Source organism: Priapulus caudatus, unplaced genomic scaffold (assembly GCF_000485595.1).
Source record: "Priapulus caudatus unplaced genomic scaffold, Priapulus_caudatus-5.0.1 Scaffold303, whole genome shotgun sequence".
Classification (NCBI taxonomy): Eukaryota; Metazoa; Priapulida; class Priapulimorpha; order Priapulimorphida; family Priapulidae; genus Priapulus; species Priapulus caudatus.
In genome coordinates, this window is record NW_014577364.1 from 284,617 (window position 1) to 293,122 (window position 8,506).

At 44.3% G+C, this 8,506-nt stretch overlaps 1 protein-coding gene across 3 annotated transcripts in view; it reads right to left on the reverse strand.

Annotated features, from left to right (window-relative positions):
* LOC106808776 (uncharacterized family 31 glucosidase KIAA1161-like) overlaps window positions 1-4,373 on the reverse strand; it is a 13,928-nt gene extending 9,555 nt beyond the window's left edge. Inside the window, exon 1 of one of the 3 annotated variants that reach the window (XM_014811624.1) lies at window positions 4,290-4,373. The gene's annotated coding sequence lies outside the window, so the exon portion shown is untranslated. The other 2 variants (XM_014811627.1, XM_014811626.1) reach the window with 2 other exon arrangements.
* Window positions 4,374-8,506: the final 4,133 nt, after the last annotated feature.

Consider the following 8,506-nt stretch of genomic DNA (forward strand, 5'->3'; position numbering starts at 1 on the left):
CGGTGTGAGTGGAGGGGAGAACATGGAAGGTGTGAGTGGAGGGGAGAACAGGGAAGGTGTGAGTGGAGGGGAGAACAGGGAAGGTGTGAGTGGAGGGGAGAACAGGGAAGGTGTGAGTGGAGGGGAGAACAGGGAATGTGTGAGTGGAGGGGAGAGCAGGGAAGGTGTGAGTTGAGGGGAGAACAGGGATGGTTTGGCAATAAAGAGAAGGTAACCTGACAAAGACATACATGGAGGGTGTGAGAAAATGAGAGGACAGGGAAGACACGAGCAAGAGGAGGACAGATAGTCTGAGAGGAAATGCAAACAGGGAATCTGTGGGAAAAGGAGATGACAGAGTATTGCAATCAGAAGGGAGAACTGGGGAGGTGTGAGAGGAGGGGAGATCAGTGAGGGTATGAGAATGGAGCAGAACAGGAAAGCTATAGGAAAAGAGCAAGACAGGGAGTGTGCAAGAAGTGGAGAGGACAGGGAAAGTGTGAGAGAGTGGGAGGATAGCAAAGGTGGGAGAGGAGGTGAGAACAGACTAGGTGCTAGAGGAGGGGGAACGTATTATGCCTAAGAAAAAAGATGTTTGTTTCCGCTAATGAGCTGAAAAAAATTGGACAGGGTAGGCAGGCAAAACTTTTTTATCAAATTATTATTTTCTGTATTCTAACAATACTTGTTTTATACTTATAACAGCCCATATAATGACTTCAAAGTCAAATCAATGCATTCACCGATCGATATCACGTTGGGATTTTTTTTATCTAATATTTTTTTTAATTAAAAGTTTTTTTTTCTTGCCCATCACAATAAAAAGTTTCGACACGGCGGTTTAAATTAAAATGGACTCGGTCGGGTTAGCGGAAACAAACGTCTTTTTTTAGGCCTTAGAGGAGGGGGATGGGATAGGTACTAGAGGATGGGAGGGCGAAGTAGGTGCTAAAGGAGGGGACGGCGGAGAAGGTGCTAGAAGAGGGGAGGATGGGGAAGGTGCAAGATGAGGGGAGGACAGGGAAGGTGCTAGAGGCGCAGAGGGCCGTGCATGTGCTTGAGGAGGGGAGGACAGGGGAAGGATGAGTAAGAGGACAGAGATGGTGTGAGAGTAAGGATGAGCAGGGAAGCTGTCAGAAGAGGAGATTACAGAGAATTTACAAGAGGAAGATGGAAGTTGTGAGAAGAGGGGGGATGAGGGAGGTGTGAGTGAGAGGAGGGTAGAACAGAGAGAGTGCGAGAGAATGGGAAGACAGATATGAAAGCTAAAACTGCAAACAGGTTTGCTACCTATTTGCAGAGTCTTCTTATTCTATCATAAAAGAATTTCTGAGCAGAACGGGAACAGGGTGAGGCAGGGGCGTAGCCAGGGGCGATTCCAGGCATTCCGGAATCCCCCCTGGTTTGTATCAAAATAGCACATATCTGATACAGTATGTATATAAAAGCATGAAACGAAAATTTTAACGAAGTTTTATTAGTATTCTTTGTAGTAGGTTTGGAATTCCCCCTCTTGGAAGAAATACCCCCTCTTGGAAAGGCTGTCTACGCCCCTGTGAGGGATGGTGATATATGAGGCATTGAGAGAGGGGTATATGAGAGGCAGGGAGAGAGATGGGCGTAGGAGGAGGAATGACAGGGGAAGAGTATAAGAAGAAGGCCTTATGCTTTTTATCTTGAACAGAGTGCCAAAGTTTTTTTTAAATAAAATTTCCTGACATTAGAGTTTAAATTGTGTGCAAATCACAATATTATAGTAGGACATCTGAAATGCATACAATGCTATGGAAGTAATTATAACATTTATCTTTGTACCACTATAAATTATTGTTTTTTTATTTCAATGTGTAGGTTTTTATTTCACGTAGTAAAAACTCAAAAGAGGTGGTGAGGTGGATCTCGTGTAGATACTATGGAAATACCAGACGATATTCGCAAATATGTACGTGCTGTCCTCCTATCAAAGATAGGGGGTATTGAACAGCACAAGTTTTGCAAAGACTACAGGGAATATGTGAGCAAGCCTCTTACATATACTGATTATGGTTTTCATAATCTGGTTGAGTTCATGGAGGCGATGCCTGAACTAGTCAGGTGAGCACTGAAGCACATCAGTCGTTTCTTCTAGTTTAAAGACTCCTTCCTTGATGACTTTGCACAATGACGAATACAGCCTAGTTCCACCCCTTTGTTACCGTGCTGTTCATCTACCTGATCCCTCAACCATCCTACTTTTTCTACCTATTCTTCCTCAATCCACTTGCCTTCCTACATTTTCTACCCTTTAGCAATTATCCATTTTGCTTTTTGTCCTCGGATGTTCTCCTGTCATTGTCACAACATTTTTCATACCGTATATGATCCCAGCAACTTCAATCCCTTTCATCTTCTCCATCTCTAACTAGCTTACTTTTCTTCCATTTACTAGAATTAAGTTACTATATATCATTTTATCATATTTATACTTGTATATTGTTTAAATCGAGCTTTTAATAAACTTCTACGAGAGCTACGGGAAAATTGCATTTGCCATAATTATGGCTTTCGAATTATCTCGACTTCACCTATGGTTATACACATCTTCATGGTCACTCTAATTTCACGTGTTCTGTGAACCTAGTTTCATATGGGCATGTGAAAATTGTTAATATGGTCTTTATGTGTCAAATGTATAGGTAAACCATTATTGGATCTCAGTGAGGTTTAACTACTGTTTATATTACTTGCAGAATAGAGCGGAGGAAGGAGGATAACTTGGTTCCAAGGTATTTTGGAAGGAGCACAGGCATGGAGTATATACCTACTAATGTCAGACTTGCCACCGATGCAACGCGGAAAGAGCAAGCCAGAAAAAGATGCAAAAAAAGCTCTAATGGTATATATGTATAGTTTAGCAACTCTGTATAGTCCAATAGATCTAACTGGGTTAATTGTTACTCAACCGTGAAGATTGAAAACGTACAGCTGACGTTTTGCCTCCTGACAGGAGGCTTTCTCAAAGCTGACTGACGATTATCAGTTATTGACCACCAGATGGTGTAGTGGTCAGCAGCTTGGTCCACACGTGACTGAGTCTGTATCCCCCCTCGTCACGGTTGATGTTCGGGGTCTTGCTGATCCAGATGGTCTCCTTAATCCATCGCCTGATCTTGATTGGCTCACGATCGTTGATCTTCGAATTATCCCAATCGATGGTGTGATCCCAACCGAGCACCCAAATCTTTCACAAGGGCCCAACGAAAACAGTCGGCTACCGAAATAACCAAATCCACGATCACGGACCACGTAGCGAAGGACAATCACACCATCGATTGGGATAATTCGAAGATCACCGATCGCGAGCCAATCAAAATACTCTTCTGGATATATCCATAATTGAATTCTAGGGGAGGGGGGCGAATCATACAAGCTCAAGGGCACGAAGCGCCCGAGAGGGGAGGGTGTTGGAGGGGGTGTCCCCCTCCCACTGTGTGGAATGGTTAAAAAGTTGCAATCTAAAAGCAATCAATTTTGGATATCTTTATCATAAAATATCAGGAGATTTTTCCTCCTTCAGGGGGGTATCCACCTCTTTTTTAGGGGGGTCCTGGGACCTCCCCGGGAAATTTTGTTGAGAATTACACCTCTTAGATGCAATTTCCTGCACTCTGAGGCAGCATTATTAAGCAATCTTCATCACAATAATATCACTATACCCTTGCCCTGAAAATTCTAGGGGGGCGACCGCCCCCTGTGACCCCCCCCCCTTACCCGGGGTTCCGCCACCGACAACTACAGCGCTGGAATCATCTCCCCTGAAATTTTGATAAAACGTATATTTTACTGAGAACACTAAAACTGTACAAAAAAAGTATGAGAAAAACAACCAGATTTGAACTAAAAAGTGCATATTTTCACCCCTTATACAAAATCGGATATTCTAGCCCTAGCAATACCGTTTCTTGGAGCTATACTACTACTACCACTAGTACTAGTTCTACTTAGTAGTAGTACTACTACTAGTTACTGTAGTACTAGTAGTAGTGTTGTGCCCAAACTTGGAATTTCAGCGCATCCGCAGTTTGGGAAACCAATCTTGAGATTGGGCAAACAGAGGTAAACAGACTTCAGAGCTTGCACAATTAAACATATGATTATTATGATACTTACTACTTAGTACTTTACTTAGTAGTAATATATTATTTATATTATTTAGTTACCATCATATTATTATATTGAAACGGTCCACGTGCCTGGGAATAGTAGCGTATGACTATGGGCACGTGTCTCTACTTTTTAATACTATAACAGAGTGCAGTAGAGATGCATACCTTCAAACCACAAACGTACGTGAATCACGACATTTCCTCCACTGTACTAGACTGGTCCGCGCTCGATAGTTGCACTCGCGTTACACGGCGGTCAGTGTAACGCGCACACAACGCGCACTGTAACGCAAGTGGAACTGTCGAGCGTGGACCAGTCTACCCCTACACCCGCGGCATCGCCACCTTCCGGAGACATCACACATGTTTTATGTTTGTCGACTAGTTCTCCTTGGGGAGAAACCTTACCGGCACTATCCGTATCAATTAATGTAACAAATACGTTGAAGCGGTTATTAATCGATGATATGCACATTTCTTATATTGTCTATACCAATCAGATAAGTGTATGACAAGAATGAGGGAGGGACTTCACGATTTTTACAACACAAGCACTATAAACATTTACTCACAAAGTAGCCCAAAGGTGGCGCCCTGTGCTGAGGCGCGAGAGATTCCGAGGCGGCGAGGTGAAGTAAACCATAAACCTAGCTCCTTGAAGTAAACTAGTTACTAGATTTAGTAAACAATGTCTAAAAGTAAAACAAGTTATAAAGTAAAATATAAATTTATAAATGTGATCAGCACGTATATTAGGGATAGTGGGTGATTTTGCTCCCCAAATTGTTATACAATATAGGTTAATAATAGATTATCATTGACATTATCATTATGTCCTGAAATAGCTCCAAGAAACGGTATTGCTAGGGTTAGAATAGTATAGACAATCCGTCGCACAGCCTGGTCGGGCTAGTCCTGAAACTGAAAACTAATAAGTACTACTAGTACTAGTACTACTAGAGACAGTAGGACTCGTCTTCAACATTGAAGGGTGTTGGGGAAAATACGAGGATAGGCAGAGTACCAGAAGAGGAGAGACTAGGGAAATTGTTAGGGACGGGAAAGATATGGAAAGTGGGGCTGATAGGGTCTATGTCCCCCGGGCCAGGGTACTATCGGAGGGTACCCCGGTTACGGTTCGATAGGTCGGCACATGTTTCCATGAACCAAAGTATGGTCGTGACGCACGAACTCGGCTATCTCCGAAGTTGAATGCATACAGCCTGCTGGTGGATTTGGTTGTGTGCTACGCCCTACTCCCTAACCCTAACCCTAATTAAATTTAATTAACACTAATAAATTTAATTAAATTTAAAAAAAAAAATGTAATAAAAAATTGTAAATAAATTATGTAGTGCGCCCGTGTATGCCCGTGGTAGAATGCTGCACGTGTGTACGTGTGCCCTCGCTCCGCGAATTGCTCGCTCTCTTTTGAATGAGATTAGCACGTAAGAAACAATTATTTTCATCACATAGACACTTTGAAATTTTAGTGGCCCGTACGGGCCACCAAATTTTAACTTTTGGAAATTTTGTTGGCCCGACATCAAGTTTTGGTGGCCCCGGGCCACCGGGCCACCGCTAGTGTCGAGCCTTGTGATATGACACTATAGTTCGTTGATAGATTGTGAGCAAGTGCTGCACGTAAGATATGCAGATTGCAGATATATGGATATTGCACCTACCAGATCATATAGATAGGGTTAACATTGATTTTCTATTTGGATTATACTGATAGATTTTGTATGGATTAAATCAAGGTATGTAAAATCCTTTGACTAATTAGTGAACGAGACATCAACTTAGTTAATCGATTGTGGTCAGGTGACGCGAGATGTATGGATTGCAGATGTAGATACGGATATTATTGATTTTCTATTTGGATTCGATGAGTAGATATGATATAAATCGTGTGCCTGCGGGTTCTCTGTAGGCGGGGGGAGGTTCTTCTCCCTCTTCCCTGCTGGCTTTCTAATCGTTCCCCTCCCTCTCCTTCCTCCCGTTCACCTTCCCTATTCGACGCACCACGTACGCATAAGCTTGCTTTAGGTCCGATATTTAGAAGTAGTAGAAAAAGTTCAGACGCCAACCAGTTTACAGGGATCTCCGTTGTTGTTGTTGTTGTTGTTGTTGTTGTTGGTGGTGGTGGTGGTGGTTGTTAAGTGTTGTAATACATGTCTGGAATAGCCTAGTCAGCTACTAGGTGGCGACACGTGGTAATAGATGGGTGTAACGTACACGTGTATACACGACTCACGAGGCAGTTGGGCAGTGGACAGGGCACGGAGCACACGCGTGTGTAGCTAATTAAATGCTTGTGTAAACGTTCTCCACTGGTTCTGGTTTTGGCTATGACTTCGTGGCTGTGCAGTGCACCTAACATGGTGGCAGCGGTAAACTGAGTGAACCAGGCACATGATAGGACATCTGTGGACAGCTGTGTGATACAGGCAAGCCTTTGAAGAGCTGTGTTATAAGCTGGAGAAAGATTCACAAGTCAAATGGAGACGCGCGTGACACGTGGCAGTGAGCCTGACAGGCAGGGCTACAACTTCGGCAGCATAAAGCCACCACAGCCCCTGACTTTGGAAGAAGACAAGGTAGGGAGTTCAGTTGGAAGCTGTTTAAGAAAAGATGGGACAACTACAACCTGTTATCTGGGCTACACACGAAAGACCGTGCGTTTCAGGTAGCAATGCTTGAGAACTGTCTCGCTGACGATGCGATGAAAACGCTCAGTGGGTTTAGCTTTTCAACGCCCGAGTCACAGAGAACTGTCACTGAAATTACAGGGAAGTTTCAAGAATATGCCATAGGTGAGGTGAATGAGACCATGGAGAGATTTTTGTTTCACCGGCGTTGTCAGCAGGAAGGGGAGGACCTTAATCACTTTCTGGCAGACTCTCTGGCACAAACCTGTACGTTTTGCAGCGCGTGCGAGGCCTCTATGATAAGAGACAGAGTCGTGCTGGGAATAAGAGAAAATGAAACGAGAGAAGACTTGCTAAAGATAAGAGAACTTGACCTTGACAGGTGCATTGATGTGTGCAGGGCTGCACAGTCTGCTTCGTTGTGTGACAGAGCATTGAAGCCAGTCATGCCTGATACTGTGCACAAAATAAGGGCAAGATTTCCCGAGGTCAAGGATAAGCAGTACGTAACTTTGCAGAAAGAACAGTGCAGATTTTGCAATTTCTCTCACGTCATGAAGAAAGAAAAGTGTCCAGCTTTTGGCAAGACGTGCTACATATGCGGTGAGAAGAATCACTTTAAGTCAAAATGCCCAGACAGGGGTAGAAATAAGGACAATATGCAAGTTAGCCCGAAGGGCTAGTAAGGTAAGGTTTGTACTAGCCCTTCTGGTTTTCAACTAGCCCTTAAAAGCATGATGTCGATACTCGATAGTGGTTGCGCGGGAAAATTGTTGATCTCACGAATGCTCCGAGATGCTTTCTGAGGGTATTGTGTATTGTTTATATTGTGTATATATTGTGTATTGTTGTATTGAGAGGTTTGTTTATTTACAATCATTTTATTATTAAAACAGCCAAAGTGACAGTGAGTGTGACTATAACACTGTATTAGTGGAACAGGTCTTCGATGATGGAGGTTGCCATGTTGATACCAACGCTATAGACGGGTCCCCCGACACTCTACATTGTGCTATCACATGAGAAAGAACGCATGAACGGGCGAACGCACGCACGCGCACGCGCACGCACACACACACACACACACACACACACACGCGCGCGCGCGCGCGTTTACAACGCCCACGTGCAACACAAGAACACGTATCACCGACACGCGTATACGCACGCACACACGTCGCACACACGCGCTCACGCACACACGTCGCACACACGCGCTCACGCACACACATCGCACACACGTGCTCACGCACACGTCGCAGCGTCCACACGTGACTGAGTGCTGTATCCCGCCCTTCGTCACGGTTGATGTTCGGGCGTCTTGCTTGATCCAGATTGGTCTCCTTGAATCCATCGCCTGCATCTTGATTGGCTCACGATCGGTGATCTTCGATAATTAATCCCAACGATGGTGTGATCCCAACCGAGCACCAAATCTTTCACAAGGGCCACGAAACAGTCGCGTACCGAAATAACCAAATCCACGATCACGGACCACGTAGCCGAAGGACAATCACACCATCGATTGGATAATCGAAGTATCCACGATCGCGAGCGCAATTCAAAATACTCTTCTGGATATATCCATAATTGAATTACTAGGCAGGGGGTGCGAATCATACAAGCTCAAAGGGACCCCCCCCCCACGAAGCGCCGGAGAAGGGAGAGGTGTTTGAGGGCGGTGTCCCCCTCCCACTGTGTGACGAATGCTAATAAAAGCTTCAATCTAAA